Here is a 24,787-nt window from a genome sequence, read left to right on the forward strand (position 1 = left end):
GGACTGGCGGTAGATGGTACCGTCGTGATCGACCAGGTAGGACCGCGGCGAACCAGCATTACCGACGACGGTGGCAAGCTTGGAGTGATCGGAGGGGGACTGCATCCGGACGACGACCGGGGAACAGACGCGGTAGGGGACGGCAGGACTTGTCGTGGGAGCGCTTTTGCACTTCGTGCTTGAGGGCAATGCGCTCCTGGACACTAGCGGACTGGAGAACAGAGGGCATGAGGGACTGCTGGGTCACAGGGAGTGGAGGTCTCATAGTGCGAGCCATCAGCCGCTGTGCTGGCGAGCCCAAGGCAGGGTCGCGGGAGATGTTTTGAAGATTGAGGAGGGCCAGGTAAAAGTCGGAGTTGGACAGTCTGCAATGCTCCAGCAAGTCCTCAGCATTGCGGACAGCGCTCCGCCAGGCCGTTGCTCTGCGGGTACTCCGGATTGCTGGTGTAGTGTCGGAAGTTCCAGCTGGCAGCGAAACCCTGAAACTCGGCACTGGTGAACTGGCTGCCGTTGTCAGATTGGAGGCTCGCCGGGGAGCCGAAAGTGGCGGCGCAGCTTCCCGGTGACGGCCGAAGAGGTGAGGGAGTGCAGCTGGTCAACCTCGAACCAGCTGGAATAAGAGTCAACGAGGGCCGGGAAGTGCTTGCCACGCCACTTGAAAATGTCAGTGGTGACAGCCATCCAGGGCAGTTCAGGGGCAGGCTGTTGCAGAAGCGGCTGGCGTTGCTGATGGGGGAGCGAGGCTATTGCAGGTAGAGCAGGCGGAGACCCTCTCCCGGATGTCTTGGGCCATGCCGGGCCAGTAGAACTGACTCTGGGCGTGGGAAAGAGTGGCCTCGGCCCCAGGATGAACGCAGTGGGCGGACTGAAAATAGTGGTCCCGCAGCGCAGCGGGCACAACCACCTTGTGTCCTTTCACCACCACGCCGTCCTGCAGTACGAGCTCGTCACAGACCAGGAAGTAGGGCACGGCACCGGCCGGCAAGGATGAACGTCGGTCTGGCCAGCCCTGCCGGATGACGTCGGCAAGCTGCTGCAGGGCAGGATCCTTGGCAGTGTGCTTGACCAGGGACTGCATCTGCTGTGAAGGCACAATGTTAACGTTAAGCACCATCAGGTCAGACGATTCGTATGGGTGGCGATCAGTGGACGATAGTGGCGCGCGGGACAGCGTGTCGGCCACGAACATGTCCTTGCCCTTGCGATATACAATTTTAAAAGTGAAGCGCTGGAGCTGCAGCATCATGTGCTGCAACCGGGAAGAGGCAACGTGGATTGGCTTGTTTAGGATGGTGACCAACGGCTGGTGGTCGGTCTCGATCGTGAAGTTGTTGCCCAGAATGTAGTCCTTGAACTTGGAGCAAGCAAATACCACGGCAAGCAGTTCCTTCTCAATCTGGACGTAGTGCTGCCCGGCAGGGGTCATGGTGCAGGACGCATAGGAAACGGGCAGCTGCAGGCCATCGTGGAGCGGCAGGCAGGCGGCACCAAGACCGAATTTGGAAGCGTCGCAGGTGAGAACGATGGGACGCTGTAGATCGAAGAATTTAAGAGTGTGGGTACTGACCAGTCTAGACTTCAGGACGTCAAAAGCATTTTGGTGATGCGGGAACCAGGCCCAGGCAGTGTCCTTCTTGATTAGCTCCCTCAGGGGCGCACTCAGCTCGCTGAGGTCGGGGATGAACTTCCCCAGGTAATTGACCATGCCCAGGAAACGCTGCAGGCTGGGCACGTCGGTGGGTGAGGACATACCGGAGACAGCAGCCGTTTTTTGCGGGTCAGGCTTCAGCCCCGAGGCAGTAAAAACGTGGCCCACGTAAGTGACCTCCGGGACACGGAAGCGGCACTTCTTTGGGTTGAGCTTGAGGTTGATTTCATGGGCCCGGTCCAGGACTTGACGGAGGTGGAGGTCGTGCTCAGCCACGTCCTTACCGTAGACCAGAATGTCGTCAACGATGATAGCACACGGCAGACCGGCAAACAGCTGCTCCATCGTTCGCTGGAACACCTCGCTGGCAGAGTTGATCCCGAATGGCATGCGGAGGAATCGGAACCTTCCGAAAGGCGTGCTGAAGGTAGTCAGGTAGGAGGACCGCTCGTCCAGCGGTATCTGCCAGAAAGAGCTCTTGGCATCGAGGACCGAAAAGACAGTGGCCGGACCAACCTGTGCAGCGACGTCCTCCACTGTTCGCATGGGGTAGTGCGGGCGTTTGATGGCCAGGTTCAGGTCCTTGGGGTTGATGCAAATGCGAATTTCACTTTTGTCCTTTTTCGCGGCAACAACCATGGTGGAGACCCACCGGGTGGGATCGCTCACCTCTTTCAGGATGCCCATGGTGACCATGTTGAGCAGCGTCGATTCCACCTTGTCCTTCATGGCGAAGGAGACGCGGTGCGGCAGGCGGATCACAGGTTCAACACTGGGGTCGACAGCAATCTTGTAGCAGCTGGGCAGCTTGCCCAGCTTATCGTCGAAACGATCAGGGTATTCGTACAGGGGGTCCATGAGGGTCCGCACCTGGTGGATATCACGGTGAAAGGAGACCAAGCCGAGGTCTTGGCACGCCTGGGCACCCAGCAAGGTAATGTTGTCAGTGTCCAGCAGGTAAAAAGTGAGGGGCCGAGAGGCCTTCAGGACCTTGCAGTGCAGGGTTGCCTTTCCCACAGGAACGAGCACGCCTCCCCCGTAGGCATGTAGACGGGAGTTGTCAGCACTCACTATTTCATTAGTTATCTTTTTGAAAAGGCTTGTTGACATTACATTTGTCACGGCCCCGGTGTCGATTTTTGCGGAGAAGGTCGAACCATTGACAGTAACCCGAACCGAAGGGTCCGTTATCAAGAATCCAAGATTGAAAAAATGCTGGTCTCCTCCTGGGATGAACTGGTATCAGACAAAGGGAGTTCGTCAGGCAGGTACTGGGAACCAAGCTCGCTATCAGCTTGAGCAAGGCTGTTTAACATTCTCCGTGGAGTGGGAACTGGCTTCCCACGGGAGCGGCAAGCTGCAGAGAAATGGTTTAACTTCCTGCAAAAATTACATGTTTTGCCCAAGGCAGGGCACACATTAAACTGATTGGAGGCAAAATTGCAGTTGGGGCTACGTCGTGGGCTGTCGCCCCCGGGTGCAGGGGAACCCCGTTGCCGTGGCGGGCCAGCGTTCCGCCGGCGGCCAGCAGCACTGGCAAAGTTAATGTCATGATCAGCAGGCGACAGTGCCGAGGCGACAGCCTCAGCCATGCGGGAGGCGTGCAGAGCCTCGTCCAGAGACAGGTCGAACTTCCGCAGAAGTTCAGTCCTTAGCTTTACATCTAGAAGGCCATATACTAGAATGTCCCGGGTCACTTGATCGGGGGTCAGTGCGTCCAGGCGACAACGCCTGGCCATGTGTCGCAACGCGGCAATATAGTTGTCGATCGACTCTCCAGGGATCTGACGCCGGCTGAACATTTTAAAACGCTCTAAGATGCAGTTAGTGGGGATGTCGCACATCGCGGTAAACTTAGCCATAAGACATACCGGGTCTCGAGCAACTTCATCGGCACCATAGACAAACGACTCAGATCGTTCCAGGGCATCCGGACCAGCCAGGTTGAGGAGCAGAGAAGCCCGCATTTCAGCGGTGGCAGCAAGATGGGCGATCGTCACGTAGTGCTGGAAATCGCGTCTAAAGACACCCCACCGATGGGCAATGTCGGAGTCGAAGACAAGCACATCGGGCTTGCGGCAAGAGGTAGCCATGGCACAGGAGATAGAACAAGGGATAGGGAACTGGGTCAAAAGTAAATAAAACCCAACAAACAGGAGGCTCAGAGGTACGATTGTGACACCATGTAAAAAGGAGTTATAAACACACTGTGTCTTTACTACTATTTATTGATAATACACAAACGTTGCTGCCCTAGCTGTACGTGGTCTGTCACAGGAGCTAGAGAGCGATCAATGGGTGGGGAGGTTGCAATTGTACTTCTGATATGGGGAGTGGTTAGTAGTGGTGAGGTCACTATATTAAAGGTACATGCACATGTCATCTACAAGGACTGCTTACCTTTTGAAATAGGCTCGATTCTTCTAGCTCCGATTAATTTGAATAAAAAAACATATGGAGGAAATCCGATTATACATAGTGCTGTATGTATGTGGAAACAATTAAAACTAAACTTGGGTAATTTATCGCCTTTTCTCCCGATTGCAAATAACCCTTCTTTTAAACAGTCTGTTTTAGATAGAGGATTTGTTCAATGGAAAACCCATGGAATTAAAACGGTGGGAGACCTTTCCCAAAATGGCATTTTTCTCTCATTTCAGGAACTACAGCAGAAATACGAGTTACACGCTAATAATTTTTTTAGAAACCCTTGATGAATGTTTGAATACACATCCCAACACAAATAAATTAATATCTTATATTTATAATATCCTCTTAGACACTGAGGTTCCGTCTTCAGAATCATATAGACGAGCATGGGAAGACGAGTTGGCTCAATCCATAATAAAAGATACATGGGATGAAAGTTTACAATATATAAATCACTGTTCACTAAATGCTAGACACTCCTTGATTCAATTCAAATTATTACACAACTACATTATTCGAAGGCAAAATTAAATAGGATTTTTCCAAATATTAACCCTCTCTGTGATAGATGTCAATTTCAAGAAGCCAACTTAACGCATACCTTTGTAACTTGTATAAAAATTCAAAATTTCTGGGTGAACATTTTTTAAATTATTTCTGAAGTTATCAATATCCAACTGGACCCAGAGCCAAAATTAATAATATTAGGATTATCAGAACATACTACAAACTTTACCACAAGTCAAAGACAATTTCTTGATTACAGTTTAATAACTGCGAAAAAAATTAATACTAAAATTTTGGGGAAAAAACAGCAGCCACCACAATTAAAATGTGGATTACGGAATTGACTGAGATCTTGCACTTGGAAAAAATAAGACTTGTCTTAATTGGAAAAACCAGAATTTTTTGTTAGAATATGGTCTCCATTTATTGAATATTTGAAAAGGTAAATTGATTAAAAACAGAATCAGGGTTGAATCCTGACTTTGGGACTGGATGAATAGTTTCACTCAACAATTCCCGGATCTATCTCCATAATCTTGTCATTGGTAGTTTATTTCTGCGTCTCCCTTTCTCTCTCTTCTTCTCTCTCTATTACTTTCTCTCATCTTTTTCTCCCTTTATTCTTCAAAAAAAACTGAAGCTATGTAAGAAATCTGTAATTAAATTGTCGCTTACTATTATTTGTATACATGCTCCTAATAAAAATATTTTTTTTTTAAAGAGGGTCAATAGCCCCATTGTCCTTTCTTGGTTCTCTGAACTTTCTAAAGCCAATCAGATGTATCCATCAGGGGTGATCTTCAATCTTCATGGCGGTTGATGTTGTTGGTGGCACTTGGCACAGTTCCTTTCAACACTGTCTCAATTTCTTCCAGTCCCAGTACCTTATGAGTATGTAGTCTGGCAGTATGGACTGGTGTTGAACAGTATGAACTCCCTGCGTTCAACTGGTAGGGTCTTCTGTGCCTCTCGTACCTGGGAATGCAGACCTGGCAAGGCATGGGTTAATTGCTGTGCACACATAACCAGTTCATTGCTGAGAGCCTGTAGGTGTAATTTCCACACTCTAGTCGCACCCCAGGGGGTACATAGCCTGGAATCACCCTCATTTCAAAGATGCCCATATTCTGGTAGGTTCATAGCCGGTCCTGTTATCAATTCAAAAGTCATTAGTCCTGTCTCTCTAGCTGAGGTTGTTCTGAATCATCAGAATACCATAACCCATTCCTGTCCAGTCTCAAGGTTTTACTTAAACCCTTTAGTGTCCTATTCATTCCCTCCACTGATCCAAAACTCTGTGGGTGGTTTGGAAATGTGAAATCAGTCTTTAACTACTGACAAGGCAGAAACCTCCTTCATCACCTTCCCTGTGTATGTGTTCCCTGATCAGAGTATATCTGAAAAGGGACCCCCACCTAAATATCTCTTACTTTTTACCCCCCCCATAGTGAGTTCCCTCAAACCCCCTTTTGTAAGCTACGATCTGATGTAATCAACTAGCACAATACTGCATGGACCTTCATTTGTCCCTTACACGGCACATGCTTCAAGCCCCCACACATTTACTTCCCTGTAGACAGGAACCTGGCTGCTCTTTTGCATTCTAAAAGACAAACACTATGATCATATCAAAACAATTGAGACAGAAAACCTGGCTGCTCATTTGCATTCCAAAAGACAAACACTATGATCACATCAATACAAGCTTTCCCAAAAGACTCAATTTCAAAATCAGTAATTCATAACTTCGCCAATATCCTTAAACCCTTTAAAAACAGATAATTCAGAAAAATAATTTTAAAATGATTCCCAATTGTTCCAATCTCCCCAAATTCACAATTTGAAATTCCTAGCATAAATGTATACTAATCACAATTTCCCCAAATTAACACTTTTTTTTCTCTGCGATATTGGCATCTCCAATCTCACTTTAACCAGGATGCCAAAAGCATTCAGGTCTCTTTTTGAACTCCGTTCATAAGATTAGAAATAGGAAAAAATAAACTTAAAACATTGATAAGCAAAACAAACTGCATAACTGCATCTCTCCTCTGTTTAAGAGTTAAAAGAAAACAAAGAATAAACAGTTAATTTCCAACATAAATGGATAAGCATATCCAAAGAACATAGGAAAAGAAAATAACGGTGTGGCTCCACCCCCACACAACTGCAACTTCTTAAAGAGACACTACCTCTTAAAGCATTGACATTCACTCACAAGTTGCCACTGTGGCGGCATTTTTATATCGTTCAAGAGATTACTCCCTCTAGCCGCTAAATGGACTACATGGTTAAGGGGAATGTCTTCGTACGCATGCAAACTCTGTCGGGGACCTTCACAGTTTCTTCACAGATAAATCTTCAAAACACAGTCATTTGATTAAGATTTTCTTTATTGTTGATGATAAACAATAAGGTACATCCAAACTTCTTCCGACTCGTACACTAAAATCTTCATCGAACTCCAGCTTATCGCTTTAAAGGTTAGAAAACTCCTTGTGTCTCCATTACACTTCGCATGGTCAAAGGGTAAACCTTCCCCATGCTGGTCGTAAACTAAACTGAAAACTAAGCTTCTGCGCAAGGAACTTAGCTCCAAACACGCCCTAAAATACGTCATAAATCCCACCCACAATATAACCTGCAGTCTAAAATTTAAAGACACATTAATGGCACACAAAACAAGCCAAATGGCCACTACATACCGGCCCCTAATTGTTCCAAGTATATAACGAGGCAATTATTAACAAACATCAAAAAAGTAGCCATGAAGGCTTAACATATATCAAAAGCAAAAAAAATCAGGGAATTAAACCCCGGTCTCCCGCGTGACAGGCGGGGATACTAACAACTATACTAATGAGGAAAAATTAGCATGCACTACATATCCACAATCAGAATTCTTCATCGACTTCCATCTTCACTTTCGCATTCTAGAAGCAAGCATAACTTGGTTATTAATCTTATTAAAACACTGGTTTTAGTTTAGTCGTACCGTGCGCACCAAACCCTTAATATCAGACATGATATCCAGTATAAAGTCCAAAACATAACAGTCCAAAGCTTTGAAAGCATGAAACGTCTTCCTCCATGTCCGATCAACTCATGGATGTGTTGTAACAGTAATGTTGGAAGTGTGAAAATCCTTCAAAAATACAACAAAAAAAAACAGGATTTTTACCAATAAAGTTCACCGTTAGGTTTGATTTAATTTCCGGATCATGATCAAATATTTCAAATCCCAGCTCAAGCTTTGGTCATTCTCTGTCTGGCTTGCAGAGAGATTTTACTTCATTGGTCCATCTCTTATCGCTTAAGAAACGGTTCGCTGTCAGTTCTCTGGAAACTTCATCCACAGGATTTTCTTTTGTGTTAACATAGATACATAGAAAATAGGTGCAGGAGTAGGCCATTCGGCCCTTCGAGCCTGCACCGCCATTCAATATGATCATGGCTGATCATCCAACTCAGTATCCCGTACCTGCCTTCTCTCCATACCCCCTGATCCCTTTAGCCACAAGGGCCACATCTAACTCCCTCTTAAATATAGCAAATGAACTGGCCTCAACTACCCTCTGTGGCAGAGAGTTCCAGAGATTCACCACTCTCTGTGTGAAAAAGTTTCTTCTCATCTCGGTCCTAAAGGATTTCCCCCTTATCCTTAAGCTGTGACCCCGTGTCCTGGACTTCCCCAACATCGGGAACAATCTTCCTGCATCTAGCCTGTCCAACCCCATAAGAATTTTGTACGTTTCTATAAGATCTCCTCTCAATCTCCTAAATTCTAGCGAGTATAAGCCAAGTCTATCCAGTCTTTCTTCATATGAAAGTCCTGACATCCCAGGAATCAGTCTGGTGAACCTTCTCTGCACTCCCTCTATGGCTATAATGTCCTTCCTCAGATTTGGAGACCAAAACTGTACGCAATACTCCAGGTGTGGTCTCACCAAGACCCTGTACAACTGCAGTAGAACCTCCCTGCTCCTATACTCAAATCCTTTTGCTATGAAAGCTAACATACCATTCGCTTTCTTCACTGCCTGCTGCACCTGCATGCCTACTTTCAATGACTGGTGTACCATGACACCCAGGTCTCGTTGAATCTCCCCTTTTCCTATTTGGCCACCATTCAGATAATAGTCTACTTTCCTGTTCTTGCCACCAAAGTGGATAACCTCACATTTATCCACATTATACTGCATCTGCCATGCATTTGCCCACTCACCCAGCCTATCCAAGTCACCTTGCAGTCTCCTAGCATCCTCCTCACAGCTAACACTGCCCCCCAGCTTAGTGTCGTCCGCAAACTTGGAGATGTTGCCTTCAATTCCCTCATCCAGATCGTTAATATAAATTGTAAATAGCTGGGGTCCCAGCACTGAGCCTTGCGGTACCCCACTAGTCACTGCCTGCCATTGTGAAAAGGACCCGTTTACTCCTACTCTTTGCTTCCTGTTTGCCAGCCAGTTCTCTATCCACATCAATACTGAACCCCCAATACCGTGTGCTTTAAGTTTGTATACTAATCTCTTATGTGGGACCTTGTCGAAAGCCTTCTGAAAGTCCAGTTACAACACATGCACTGGTTCTCCCCTATCCACTCTACTAGTTACTTCCTCGAAAAATTCTATAAGATTCGTCAGACATGATTTATCTTTCGTAAATCCATGCTGACTTTGTCCAATGATTTCACCACTTTCCAAATGTGCTGCTATCCCATCTTTAATAACTGACTCTAGCAGTTTCCCCACTACCGATGTTAGACTAACTGGTCTGTAATTCCCCGTTTTCTCTCTCCCTCCCTTCTTAAAAAGTGGGGTTACGTTTGCTACCCGCCAATCCTCAGGAACTACTCCAGAATCTAAAGAGTTTTGAAAAATTATCACTAATGCATCCACTATTTCTGGAGCTACTTCCTTAAGTACTCTGGGATGCAGCCTATCTGGCCCTGGTGATTTATCGGCCTTTAATCCATTCAATTTACCCAACACCACTTCCCGACTAACCTGGATTTCACTCAGTTCCTCTATCTCTTCGCGGTCCCCTGCTATTTCCGGCAGATTATTTATGTCTTCCTTAGTGAAGACGGAACCAAAGTAGTTATTCAATTGGTCCGCCATATCCTTGTTCCCCATGATCAACTCACCTGTTTCTGACTGCAAGGGACCTACATTTGTTTTAACTAATCTCTTTCTCTTCACATATCTATAAAAACTTTTGCAGTCAGTTTTTATGTTCCCTGCCAGTTTTCTTTCATAATCTATTTTCCCTTTCATAATTAAGCCCTTTGTCCTCCTCTGCTGGTCTCTGAATTTCTCCCAGTCCTCTGGTATGCTGCTTTTTCTGGCTAATCTGATTTCCCTTGTTATCCACGGATGCACTACCTTCCCTGATTTATTCTTTTGCCAAACTGGGATGAACAATTTTTGTAGTTCATCCATGCAGTCTTTAAATACCTTCCATTGCATATCCAACATATTTCAGTTGTACAACATTAGTAACTCCCAATGCTCTTTCCATTGGCAGATTGTCTGTCCAAATCCAACTCTCTGGTTTCTTTGTCTCGAGCATCTAGTGGAATGCTTTCACAATTGTCACTGATCCACTTGGAAAGTGTGAATCCTCCCTTATTGCAAAGGGAACTCAGATGTTCTGCTGGTTGAATTGCTTCCTGCTCAGTAGACATGGATTTTAAGTAATCATCCTTGTAGAAATTATTCTTCAAAGAGATTCTAACTTCATGAAATTTAGTATTCTCGCCAAACTTGCGTTTCAAATTCTGGTTGCTTTGCTCTGCCTTACAACGATTCTTCCGCAGATTAACACGTTCTTGTTTGAAAGGTAAGTCCAGACAATAGTCTGTCAACCTTTACTGAGTAGATCATAATATCCATGAACTTCAACTCCTAATTCGACATCTTTTCAGATTCCTTGCTGGTACTTTCCTTGAAGTCATGATTGTATGGCTTCATCACCAGCTTTTCTAATTTATCAGTAGATATTTGATTTACAGCAATGGTAGGATAGTTCTTCTGATTCACATTTTCGTTGTTCCTTTTCAAGGAGCAATAGATAACCCATCCAAGTCGGGTTTTTGTAGCATACGGTCCACCACCTTGGCTCCGAACAATCTGTATAGGTTCCAATGCCTTCAAAACATTCGTAAACATAAGTAGATCAACACTAGAATTTATTTCAGACATCTTGACATCCTTCAGGTAAGGCCATTGTTTCAAGTCTTCATGGCTTGGTATATTTTGACGATCAACAGGCATGGTTCCATGTGTAAACACTTCAGATATTGGTATAAAATTATCTTCATCCAAACTGGATGTCTCCATACTCGTAATGTAATGGGTCCTGCTCTCTTTATCTTTAGTCATGGTATGTAATCGAATCTTAGTCTCTTCTCCTATGAATTTCAGCCTTCTCGTCAGGTTTTCTGTGCAAAAGGTAGTCGAACTTCCGTGATCCAGAAAAGCATATGTTTGCAACACTGTATTCATCTTGCTATTCCTTACCTGCACTGGTAAGATAGAAAAATTACAAGCTTCAACCCCGGCTCCAATATGAGCAGTTACTTCAGGCAAGGTGATAGCGTAGTTGGCTTCTTCTTCTGTTCCGGTTCATCCTCTTCTATTTGCACTGACAGCTCTTCATCTATTTGTTCCAGTTCTTCCTCTTCCCAATGCTCTGGTAGCTCTTCTTCAGTGTGAAGTGCTTCAGGATGATATTGCCTGCACTTATAACAAATCATAGGACTCTTAACAGTCTCTCACCATATGTCCTTTTTTCAAACATCCAAAACAGATTCCCTTCTCTTTCAAGAAATCCATCTTTTCTTCATATTCTTTCATCTTGAATCTTCGACACCATCTTATGGTGTGACCAACTTCATCACATAACAAACAAAACACTATTTGCTTGCTAGTAGATGCATTCCCTTTCATTCTATCAGTCTCTTCCACAGGTCTGGTTGTGATAGCAAAACTACTTCTCATAGGTTCTGATATTTCTTCAGTTTTGGTAAAGGTAGAACCTTAGTTAGTTGCAATTGGTTTATAATCTTCAATAGTCCCGTAGTGTGGCTCTAACATGTACCGTACTTCCCTTTCTAAGAATTTCACCAGGTCTGGTAGCCTGGCTACTTGGTTCCTCTCTTCCAATATTTCACCAGCTTTATCTCTCCACTTTTCTCTCAGTCTTCTGGGTAACTTGAATTGAATTGAATTGAATACCTTTATTGTCATTCAGACCTTACGGTCTGAACGAAATTTCGTGCCTGCAGTCATACATACAATCATACAATAATAAACAACACTAAACACAAATTAACATCCACCACAGTGTATCCTCCAAGTACCTCCTCATTGTGGTGGAGGCAAAAATCTTAGCGCTGCAGTCTCTTCCCTCGTCTTCTCCCTCTGCGCTGAGGCGATTCCCCACCGGGCGATCGCACAAACAGTCCCGCGGCTCACCGAACCCCGCAAACGGGCCGGCTGAAACACCGCGGCCCGGGGTGGTCAAAGCTGCCGCCCTCCAGTCCAGCGGACGCAGCCGCTGGCCCGCGGCTGAACCCAGGACTCAGGTCATAGCCGCCAGAACGCCGTCCCAGCCACCGGAGCACCGTTCCAGCCCCGAGCCGGATCGCCCTCACGTGAGTGCCGTTCCTCCCTCGAGCTGGGCCGCTCCAACGGGAGCGCCGTTCCTCCCTCGAGCTGGGCCGCTCCGACGTGAGCGCCATTCCACCCTCGAGCTGTGCCGCTCCGACGGGAGCGCCATTCCACCTCGAGCTGGGCCGCTCCGACGGGAGCGCCATTCCACCCTCGGGCAGGGCCGCTCCGACGGGAATGCCACAGCCCCTCACGGGAGAGTCTCCGCCCCTCGCCAGGCCGCCCTCACGGGAGCATCACAGCCCCTCACGGGAGCGCCGTTCCAGCCCCGAGCCGGACCGCCCTCACGGGAGCGAGCCCAGGGCGAGTCCTGACAGGCTGCCTCCGGAGTCTCGAGGTCGCCAGCACCGCCATTGGGCCTCAGCGCAGACGGAGGCAGAGAAGGGGGATACGACAAAAAAGTCGCATTCCCCGAAGGGAGAGACAGCAAGCCCCATTTCAACCCCCCACCCCCCCCCCACCCCCACATAAACACAACCTAAAAACCAAAAACTTAACTAGACAAAACGAAAAAAAACAACACAAAAAAGTAAAGACAAACAGACTGCAGGCGAGCCGCAGCCGTTCACCAGCGCCGCCACTTCCGGTCTGCCAATGATGACTCTTGTATTACTTGCAAGATTCATTTCTTCCATGTGGCCGAGATTTTCCATCGAGCTGCAACAACCTCTCAGAAATATTGCATATTTACTCAATGCTTTCCCATCTTCTGGTTTGATTTCTTTCCAAGCATGGGCCTTCTCCATGTATGCATTAGCAATCCTCTGTTCATTCCCAAAATGTTCTTTAAGTAATCTTCTCGCCTTTTTATAGCCATGGCTGCCTGGCTCAATTTGACAACTTTCTACAAGTACCTGAACATCTCCGCTTGTGTACTTCACCAGAAATCGTAAGCGCTCCTTTTCATCCGTAACTTTCGTTTCTAATACTTCTTCCAATGCCCTTACAAAAGCTTCATACCGCAAAGGATCTCCATCAGACGTAGACATTTCTGCTGGTGGTAGAATGAGAAAGGTATTTTGTCGAGCTATGATCTGATTGAATTCAGCTTGCCTATTCGCCAATGCCAATAATTCACCCTGATAACCTTGGCTTGGCTTGGCTCCACCTGTTGATAAACGGGCCTCTGTGACTCAAATTGGCTTGCTCGAGCCTGTGCACCAGGCTTCGGAAACGCGTGGTCTGCTATTAGTTTGCCTCGAGCATCCACAGACGCTCCCATTAGTAGTTTGTTTCGATCTAGCACTCATTTGCTGAGATGAAGTTTTACCCACCTTTGTTCCAATGGGTTTTCAAAGCCAAGAAAGCCAGTGGACCTCGATTGTGGAATTGATCCAACTGCTAATTCAATTGGAGTAGTTTTTTCTCTTGGTCCAGAGCTCATCGTCTTCAATGATCTAGAGCTGCATCTTGAACCTTTTCTTTCCAATATCTCCTTCTTAGATTTGGCCACCGCCATTTTTGTGTCTAGTTCCAATTCCTTTTGTCGCCTCATCTCTTCTGTTCTTCTCATCGTCTCATCTCTTCTTCTTTGTGTCTTCTCTTCTTTCCTCTGATCATCCAGTCGTCTCATCTCTTCTTCTTCTCGTCTTATCTCTTCTTCTTGTCTTATCTCTTCTTTCCTCTGATCGTTCTGTTGTCTCATCTCTTCTTCTTGTCGCTCAATCTCATGTTTCATCCTCAAGACATCCGTTTCTATTGAGAGAGCAGCTAGATCAGCTTGAACTCCCAATCGAGCAGAAGCCCTTGATACCGAACTGGCTGTAGAACCAGATTTATGTCTTGATCTTCATGTAGATACTTTCGAGATACTCTCTCGTGATGTAATTTCATCTTCCATTCTGGCACCATGTTGCTTCGCACTTCCAGCTACTAAGCTCGTAAGTTGTGGTATAATTTCAGATAATCACTCCTCTGCCTCATCCATGAAACCATTGAATATCTTCACCTTATCTTCCCACCACTGGGTATGTCTTCTGCTTTCTTCCCAAGACGGCTGTCAACACAGCAGCACATTCTATTTCCTTCCACCCTCTTTGCAGAGGTTCCATGGTTGGCTCATATTAGATTTTACTTCGATCGCGTTCTGTACTGATTCCATTAATTTCTTCTGTTTCTCAATTAATCTGGTAACCTGTTTCCATAATTTGTTTCTCCTTCTCGGTTTCTTTCAAGTAGGCAGCATGTGTATTATCTGTTTCTTCTCGATACATGATACTGTAATTTTCAGTTGACTCGTTAACTTGTTCCCATATCTAGTATTCCTCAGGCATGACTCTTTTTTCATCTTCTGGCTCCATGATTTTAAAGAGGTCTTGGCATATCGCCAAATCATTAAATTGAACGAACAAAGTATTATCTGAATTCTGCTCCAACTTTGTGTAAACATCGAGTGGCTATTTTGAAAACATTTTCATCAGAACAATAACAAACTGATATTGTTGCCAACATCTCATCAACATCCATGGGCTTAAAGCTGACAATTGTTCAAAAGGAATGTGTGTTATCAAGAGTTCAAAACAATCCCGGGTCGTACTGGCTGGAATCTCCAGACAGTGGAAAAACACTTTCTGGCTCTTCTTACAGAAGCCTTTTAAAATTAAAATTAAAGCTTTGCAGCTTCAAAATTCAAAAGAATAATAGTCAATTTTTCTCACAATTTCTGTGATGGTGTCTTTAGATAAGTCTCGTCGCTGTCGATAGACCTCAAGGCATTTTCTGGCCGAGATCTATTGTCTTCAGTTTCTCGGCTGGAACTGGTATGGTCTTCAGTTCCTCGGCAGGAACCGGTATTCTGGCCAAAACCTCTTTCGAGATCTTAGCCAAATCTTCTGTCCCACTCTCTGGGACTGGTATTCACCCCCTGGGTCAGAGGTATCCTTTGACTTAATGTAGCGGCAGATTTTTATATCGTTCAAGAGATTACTCCCTCTAGCTGCTAAACGGACTACATGGTTAAGGGGAATGTCTTTGTACACATGCAAACTCTCAGTCAGGGACCTTCAGAGCTTCTTCACGGATAAATCTTCAAAACAGTCTTTTGATTAATATATTCTTTATTGTTTCTGAAAAACAATAAGGTACATCCAAACTTCTTCTGACTCGTACACTATAATCTTCATCGAACTCCAGCTTATCGCTTTAAAGGTTAGAAAACTCATGCCATATGCTAAATCTCAGATATTCACACACTTTAAAACAATAAAATTCTCACTCAAAAGTAGCACAATTATACACACCTCAACGAAATTATTCAAACTCCTAAAACTTTTATACACCCAAATACACTCATAAGATTGCCCACCATTCCACACGTGATGTACTGAATGGAATTTTCACAAAGGAAAATGGGCATCACAATTAGGTTTTGAAATTGTAAGGTGTATCTCCATTATTTTCCCTCCTTACCAGCATGCGTAAGGGAGTGTATATAATATAAAAGATCGGACAGAAAAACATCCTGTAACACAAACCTGTCCGAGAGGGGTGAGCTAGAGGCCCGTCAAAGAGTCAATGGAGCAGCCCGCTCTTTTCAAAAAAATTACGCTGCACGATAGAGGCGATCCTCTGTATTAACTTTACATTACCCATGTCTTGGCAAGGCCGTTCTGTTTACTAGAATCTTTGGTTCTGTGGGGACCAATGTGCAGAATTCGGTGCTTTGGCAGAGGCAAGGGGCGACAGTAGCATCCTGTCTCAATGATACTCTGGCTCTGCAATGTTTAACTCTCTCACTGCTGGATTCATTAGTGCTCTTCCTTTCTCTCTCTCCCTCCCCCTCTCTCTCTCTCTTCCACCCCTCCCTTCCCCCCCCCCTCCCTCCTCCCCCTCCCTCCCTCTCCCTTCCCCCTTCTCTTCTCTCCTCCCCCCTACCTCTCGCCTCCTCTCTCCTCCCCCCCCCCTCCCCATCATCTTTTTTTTAAAGAAGGCTCCGCTCCTTCAACGTCTGCAGCAAGATACTGTAAATGTGCTACCAATCGGTGGTAGCCAGTGCCATCTTCTTTGCTGCCGTCTGCTGGGGCAACAGGGAACAATATCAATGCGGACGGCAACAATATCAACAAACTCATCAGGATGGTACACAAAAATGCTGGAGAAACTCAGCGGGTGCAGAGGCATCTATGGAGCGAAGGAAATAGGCAACGTTTCGGGCCGAAACCCTTCTTCAGATGGGAAACTCATCAGGATGCCTGGCTCCGTCCTGGAGGCGGAGTTGGATTCATGGGAGAAGGTCTTGGTGGGGAGAATGCTCCTCAAACTGCAGAGCATCCTGGACAATACAGCTCACCCCCTCCATTATCGACCTGAGGAATACCTTCAGCAACAGACAGGCTCCACCAAGAAACAGGACAGAACGCCACAGGAGATCTTTCCTCCCTGTGGCTATCAAACTTTACAACTCCTCCCCATTCTGTCATGAGGTAGACTGAAACTGACTCCCCCCCCTTTCCATTTGTGACTGTCACCGTCACGTGACAATAAAGTATTCAATAGGAAGTATTCAATTCAATTATTACTCAGAATCCAGTGTAAATATAGTACCTGTACAGAGAACAAGAAACACATGTTTTACTCGTGTACTCAACATTCCAAGATTAAGGAAAGTAGTAATCTTCGTATAAAATTAAGAACATGTGATAACCAAACTCAATGGTAACAGTCTTCAACTGAACAATCCTATATACCCAGAACAGGATCAAAACAAAAAATTACAAATTTGGCAAAACATCAACAGCCTGATATTTCTGAAATCAAAGCACACAATTACAAAAGCACATCTTTCATGGCAATTTCACTGTTTTTATGAAATTACTGCTTTCATGAAATAAAAGCATTATCCAATACAATGGAGTTAATTGAATTACTCCACATTAAGATATGACAGTGTCTTACAACTCTTCTCAATGATGCACCAGACACATTTGTTCACCTCGAGTCTCCACCGGGATTAAGCAGCTGTTTTGTTTCTTACTACAAGTTCTCAGTTCTATCAGCAAGCTCTCTATCCCCACCACCACAATTTCATGAACAACAATTTCAAAACGTAAAGTTACTTGTCCATTTTTATTTTGTTAATACTATATCCGAGCAAGTGGTTGAAACAGGTGAGAAACAAAACCTTACAAAAAGCTAATAAATAATACTAGAGAACCGAACTATCTATTGAAAGACCATTGCTGAAGTCCAATTAACAGCTGAACCTTTCCCAGGGCTGAACAAACAATGGTATTTTAAACATAATCTTCCAAATAGATGGATTGGGCCAGGTCCTACCTCAACCTTTTTACACTGTTTTAAAAAAAAATATCCTCAGTCTCTTGCAAGGTCTCAACCCAAACGTAGAAGGGTCTCGACCCGAAACATCACCCATTCCTTCTCTGCAGAGATGCTGCCTGACCCGCTGAGTTCCTCCAAAAGGTCAACTATCCTATTGGCTCCACAGATGCTGCCTAATCTGCTCAGGTCCTCCACCAGCTTGGCTTCCAGCATTTGAAATTTCTTATATTTCTATTATTTTACAGTTTCTTCAGCCAAAATGCTATTTCTATAATAATTGTTCTAAGATAACAAAATAGGCCAACATTGAATTTAAAGATTCAATGAGTTTAAAATCATGGCCAAGATGGGATTAGCAGACACCAACTGGTGCACACAGAAGATAGAAAAGTTGCATGATAATGTTTACATCTCCATGGCTTGCATTTCTTCCATGTTTTAAATACAACTAAGCACCAACTGGTGCACATTTAAATTATCCAAGAAAGGTGTTTGAACTATTAGCATCCAAGTAGAGATACCAGTGTTAATGATGACAAGTTATCCAAAATACTAACCTTTTCCAACATCACACTTTAACTTTAGAATTTCCACATCTGCAATTGTCTGCTTTTGAGCCACTCATTTTTACAAATTATTTTCAAGAGAGTTCAACTTTACAAGGGTTGTGGTTCTAGATAACAACACTTTTCAAAACTTTCTGTCAACTGAACCTTAACATCTGCGCATGAATTGAGAAATGAAAGTTGAGAAAAAATAAAGTTCGTATTTATTTACATATTTCACAAGAGCAATTTATTCCAAAGGGTAACTACATTTTTTAGGTAGCGAGTTTGAATTCAAAGGCAAATTTCTGTTATCGAACGCAGGAGTCACCTGCATCACATTACTAAATCTTTGCCCAATATTTGGTAATCTAATATGATCAACTATATTTTGAAGAAGGGTTTCGGCCCGAAACGTCGCCTATTTCCTTCGCTCCATAGATGCTGCTGCACCCGCTGAGTTTCCCCAGCAATTTTGTGTACCAACTATATTTTATAGATGTGTTTAAATTAACGACTTTTGTAGGATGCACAGAAATACCAAAGGGCTATATAGATCAGATACCCGAGCTAGGTTTGGTAGCATCATGGTTATTGTATGACCCAAGACGAATAGGAATCCCACCACAACAGTTCAATTAGCAGTTGGAGATGATAGTAGACAATAAATGCTGACTTGGCCAGCAACACTCGCACCTCAAAAAGGGCTAAATTACCAACTGGATTAAAGATTACCACAAAACGTTTGGAGGAATTGAATACATATCTTATAGAGTCAACAGTAAACACACTGGCCTTTGAGGGTGCAATAGCATTGTGATCAGCCTATACAACTTTGATCAGGCAATGCAAATTTGAATGGTAGCTAGGAAACAAATTCTAGTGATTAAATATTTCTGGAATAAAAAATGAACATTAGAGTAAATCACAAAACTTTCCTAGATAATTTATACCTTTTAAGAAAATAAATCTGTTGGCCCATACGTGGCTAGAGCTTCACTGCAAAGTGATTGATTCTTAACTGTCCACCCAAAAGGTCTAGCAAGCATCCTTAATTGCATCTAAAGTGAGGTCTAGGAAGCTACTCACTTTAGATGCAATTAAGGATGACTGAAAAATCCTGGCTGACCCAATGGCACGGACACCTAGAAATAAAATTAAAATGGCAAGATCCACAGTAAAACAGACTTAAAGGACATTACATAATATGGCAGACATGCCACACTGGGAAGGGCACACAGACCCCATTTTGGGCACAGACTAACTCGATACAATAAGGTACAACCATGTGTACCTGAGTACCAGGCAGTAGACCAGTAGACACACTCCAACAAGACCCCACGAGGCTCATGCCAGCTGGCAATAGTGCACACACCAGTAGATACCTTCCCCGACCTCACCACCACACATCAGGTACATGACAAAAAATATTTTAGCGGGTGTGCAACAAATATCTGGGTGGGCGGGTGTGCATCAAACTCCACCCCCACCGAATTCAAACACAGGTCACTACTGCCCCCTCCCACCCACCAGACACAGGCCGCACACCTGACACCCCTCTCCCTCTTAAATAATTAAAAACAAAATCATACACAAGCCACACTTGTACCTATCCCCGCCAAGCCATGCCACAATTCTGCCCCTGCCCCATGACATCGGCGGTACTCTCCTTAAGACTCGGCAGTGCCAGGTCGGTTAGTACGTGGGCCTTGTAATCGCACTAACCACCTGTAGGTCGTAGGTCGAGCGGATCGGTTCCCACACGCGAACAGGTCTGAAACTCACCAGTTCCGGGAGTCCAGGATGGGGCAGATCAGTGCCAACAACAGGGACGGCGGACCCAGACAAAGAAGGTTGGGGGCAAATAGAGGAACCAGCGTCCTCCCCGATTGATGGAGGAAAAGGAGATAAATCAGTAGATCGATAGGAACAATAGTCCGCTTCCCTTCGGGAATGGGGAGAGGGGGGTGAGAGAGGACGGTGGAATCAAGGGAGGCTTAAGGAGAGGTAAAAGGGAGGGAAGGGCAAGGGGTAAAGGAGAGGGGGGGAGGGAGAAGGGGGTGAACAGGAGAGGTTTAGAGCAGGAGAGCCGCCGGCGCCGCTGTCTGCAGTCCGCGATCCACGCACAATCGCCGCCGCGCGCGACACAGCTCGGCCTGCGCGATACCAACCGCCGCAGCGCCTCCTCCGGCCAATCACACAGCGGCGGAGGGAGCGCTTGAAGCTCACGTCACGCCCTCCCTCCCAACGGCAATGGCGCACAGTTAGGCGGCGGCACGCGGCCAATCGCAGGCGAGGCTGCGCGCGGTCCCCCTATTCAAAGCTCCATCATATTTGCCCCTAATGGGGAAGCGCGGCCGGACTCGCGCTCAGAGGACGAAGCTCGAGCGCCGCCGCAAGGTAAAGGTTTGAATTCCCCCTCATTCGGATGTGGTCAGAATCCCCAACTCATTGGACTCCAACAAGATACATCACTGGATCTGTTTAGCAAGGGACTGCAGATGCTGGTTTACACCTGGGGTAGAGTGCTGACATGGATAGAAAATTGGTTGGCAGACAGGAAACAAAGAGTCGGGATTAACGGGTCCCTATCAGAATGGCAGGCAGTGACTAGTGGGGTACCGCAAGACTCGGTGCTGGGACCACAGCCATTTACAATATACATCAATGATTTAGATGAAGGGATTCAAAGTAACATTAGCAAATTTGCAGATGACACAAAGCTGGGTGGCAGTATGAACTGAGGAGGATGCTATGAGAATGCAGGGTGACTTGGACAAGTTGGGTGATGCAGGGCAGATGCATGGCAGATGCAGTTTAATGTGGATAAATGTGAGGTTATCCACTTTGGTAACAAAAACAGGAAGGTAGATTATTATCTAAATTTTACTTTTTTTTACTTTATTTTATTAATTTATTGAACATGTTAAAAAATACAAACACAAATAAACTTGTAAGCAATAAAAAAAAGAAAATAAAACACGAAAGAAAACAAACAAATAAGTAACTCAAATAATACAAATATCGTTCATGTTCAAAAGGGGTAAGAAGAAGTTTGAAAACTTTTCTGGTCCTACCCCCTCTTATTTTCTATACATTTTCATGGAAAAACAGAATAATGGGAACAAATGGACCCAAAATCTGTTGAACAGTCCACAAACAAGAAATAACCAAACAGAAAAGAAAATCACTGGTCCAGCTCATAACCATTCAATCTTTTGTTTCTGAAGAGTGTTTTTAGTTTGAATAGAGTCTTACATTTTTTCAGCTCATCATGGCAGTTATTCCAGAGACTAACACCCTTTGCTGTAACACAATGGAGTTTTGCATTAGTTCTTATTGCCGGTTTTTCGAATATATAGGTTCCTCTCAGGTTGTGTTTCCTTTCTCTCCGTTGGAACAACCCCTGGATATTACAAGGCAATTGCTGATTAGCTGCTTTGAACATAATTTGGATAGTTTTATAATCTGTCAGATCTTGAAATTTTAATGTTTTTAGTCTGATAAATAATGGTTTTGTTGATTGTAGGTGGTTTTCTGTATAATTCGTATTGCTCTTTTTTGGAGGATGAAGGTTGGATGTGTATTTGTTTTGTATGTGTCCCCCCCCATACCTCCACACAGTAGATCATGTATGGGAGTATGAGGGAGCAGTACAACATATACAGGGAGGCTTGATTTAGTAGGTCTCTGGCTTTATTCAGTATTGCAATTGATTTGGATATTTTGGCTTTAATTGTATTGTATTGTATTGTATTCAAATGTATTGTCATTGTCTCAATTAGAGACAACGAAATGAATTTTCCTTACAGGCAGTATCATAAAAATAAATAAATAATAAATAATAAAACATTAAAAATAAAATTGAATTAAAAAAAGAAAAGCACAAACACAGAAGGTCCACCACACAACATAACACTGTGGCACCAAGGTGAGGAAGGCACCATAGTCCAGCCAGCCTCCCCTCCGATCTTCCCAGATGTTCATCCGTGGTCTGGGCCTGCCGAGCACCCGCAGTCGCCGCACCGGGCGGCCCGATGTTCAGGCCCTCACGCCGGGCTGGTGGAACGCCGACGCCGATCCCCGACGGTGAACATCCTCCTCCTCAGCGGCCCGGACCTCCTGATCAGCCGCCTCCCGCAGCCGGAGTCCGCAGCTCCCGAGTCCGCAGCTCCCGAGCCGGGCGGAGTCGCAGGACCCCGCGTTGTTGATCAGCGCCGCCCGCGTTGGGAGCTCCGCAAACCGCAGCTCCATGATGTCGGTGCAGCAGGTCCAGCACTCCGGGCTCCAGACGGCGATCCCCGGTAAGGCATCGCCAGCCCCGCGATGTTACAGCGCTGTCCCGCCGCTGCTGGAGCTCTGGTCGATCCCGGCAGGAAAGGCCGCGCCAATCCAGTAGGTAGGCCGCTGGGGGGGTGAGGACGCGACTCGAATAATAGTTGCGTCCTCTCCAGGAAGCGACCGAAGGACGGTATCCCCCTTAGCGTGCCCTCTTCCCCCACATAAAGACATTGAAAAAAACATAAAAAACACACTTTAACATAACTAAAAAAACAAAAAAACAAAAAGATACCGGGCTGAAGGTGGAGGCTGCTGGCACCAGCGCCACCGGAAGTACAAGTTAATTTGTTGTCAATTAATACTCCAAGAAATTTTATTTCAGATACTCATTCTATTTCTGTGCCATTTATCATGAGCTTTTTCTCTGTGTTGGTTGATCGATTTCCAAATACTATGAATTTTGTTTTACTTAAATTCAATGTGAGTTTATTTTCGTCAAACCAGATCTTCATCCTGCTCAATTCCTTTTCCATACTATCCAGGAGCTGTTCCAAGTTGTCTCCACAGCAGAGTTAGTGTCATCAGTGAAGAGAATAGTTTCAAGAGTTTTTGACACTTCACATATATTATTGATATACAAAATGAATAATAATGGCCCTAACACTGGGCCCTGGGGCACCCCACACGTAACCTGCAGTAATTGTGATTTATGGTTTTGTATTTCGACATTGTTCCCGGTTCTGTAGATAGCTGGATAGCCATGATAGTGCGATGCCTCTAATGCCATATCTTTGTAGTTTCTTTATTAATAACTCGTGTCAAATGGTGTCAAGTTGGGAAAAGGGGAGGTACAATGGGATCTGAGGGTCCTTGTTCATCAGTCAATGAAAGTAAGCATGCAGGTACAGCAGGCAGTGAAGAAAGCGAATGGCATGTTGGCCTTCATAACAACAGGAGTTGAGTATAGGAGCAAAGAGGTCATTCTGCAGTTGTATAGGGCCCTGGTGAGACCATACCTGGAGCATTGTGTGCAGTTTTGGTCCCCTCATTTGAGGAAGGACATTCTTGCTATTGAGGGGGTGCAGCATAGGTTCACAAGTTTAATTCCTGGGATGGTGGGACTGTCATATGCTGACAGGATGGAGTGGCTGGGCTTGTATACTCTGGAATTTAGGATGAGATGGTATCTTATTGAAACATATAAGGTTATTAAGGGTTTGGACACGCTCGAGGCAGGAAACATGTTCTCGATGTTGGGGGAGTCCAGAATCAGGGTCACAATTGAAGAATAAGGGAGTTTAAGAATTAAAACGGAGATGAGGGAACACTTTTTCACACAGGGAGTTGTGAGTCTGTGGAATTCTCTGCCTCAGAGAGTGGTGGAGGCCAGATCTCTGGATACTTTCAAGAGAGAGCTTGATAGGGCTCTTAAAGATAGCGGGGTCAGGGGATATGGGGAGAAGGCAGAATGGGATACTGATTGTGGATGATCAACCATGATCACATTGAATGGCGGTGCTCCTGCACCTATTGTAACAAATAACAAACAAAAAAAGATAGGGACAAAATGCTGGACCAACACAGAAGAAGGATCTCAATCTGAAATGGCTACCATTCCTTCTCTCCAGAGATGCTGCCTGACCCGCTAAGTTACTCCACCATTTTCGCAAGATAGGACCAAGTGGTCCAAGACTTATCTAATAAATTAATTAGTATAAATTAATTCAGGCCAATGAGAGGTGAAAAGCAAATAAAGTGCTTATCTGCCCATTTATTCTTCCTGCCATTCTGGGACCTAAACACACTCCCTACAAGTAGCAATTCACTTATGTGAAGTAGCAATTCACTTATGTTTCCATGCTCAATACCAACATCCACTCCAAAGCTATCATAAAAATTAGGGAACTGGGCTTTTATTTGCAAATAAAGGTTTAAATTTCTTGAAGAATTCTCCGCGTTGCCTGAGTTAATTTCGAGTATTGGTAACCACGTCACACGCATCTGGGAAACACCTCGGCCAGCCGCCAGTAGTGGCTACTGTGGCTGGCCAGGAGCATCGCCTCCTCTACAACACCTGGGACTGTCATTCGGGGCGGCGTTTTCTCTTGGACACGAGAACAGAGGTCAGTGTTATTCCCCCATCGGGGGCCGACACTCATTCTGGAAAGAGGGGACGTTCTCTGGCCGCTGCCAACGGCAGCAACATCAAGACGTATGGGGTCCGCACAATCCCGCTCACCTTCAATTCCTGCCACTTCAAGTGGCCCTTTACTATCGCCGACGTCTCCCAACCGCTGCTGGGCGCCGATTTCCTCCGAGCACACTCCCTGCTGATCGATGTGATGGGACAACGTCTCGTCAATTCTGAGACATTCGAGTCAATCGCCTTGCGCCACGCTGAATTGACTACGCCACATCTTGTCTCG

At 45.2% G+C, this 24,787-nt stretch overlaps 1 protein-coding gene across 15 annotated transcripts in view; it reads right to left on the reverse strand.

The window, feature by feature from the left end:
* The window catches only part of pcbp3 (poly(rC) binding protein 3), a 187,226-nt gene extending 166,968 nt beyond the window's left edge, over nt 1–20,258 (reverse strand). For 5 of the 15 annotated variants that reach the window (XM_033024402.1, XM_033024403.1, XM_033024405.1 and 2 more), the window contains exon 1: nt 19,866–20,258. The gene's annotated coding sequence lies outside the window, so the exon portion shown is untranslated. The remainder of the gene's footprint in view (nt 1–19,865) is intronic. The other 10 variants (XM_033024415.1, XM_033024410.1, XM_033024408.1 and 7 more) reach the window with 4 other exon arrangements.
* Between the last annotated feature and the right edge of the window lie 4,529 nt (nt 20,259–24,787).

Source organism: Amblyraja radiata, chromosome 7 (genome assembly GCF_010909765.2).
Source record: "Amblyraja radiata isolate CabotCenter1 chromosome 7, sAmbRad1.1.pri, whole genome shotgun sequence".
NCBI lineage: Eukaryota > Metazoa > Chordata > Chondrichthyes > Rajiformes > Rajidae > Amblyraja > Amblyraja radiata.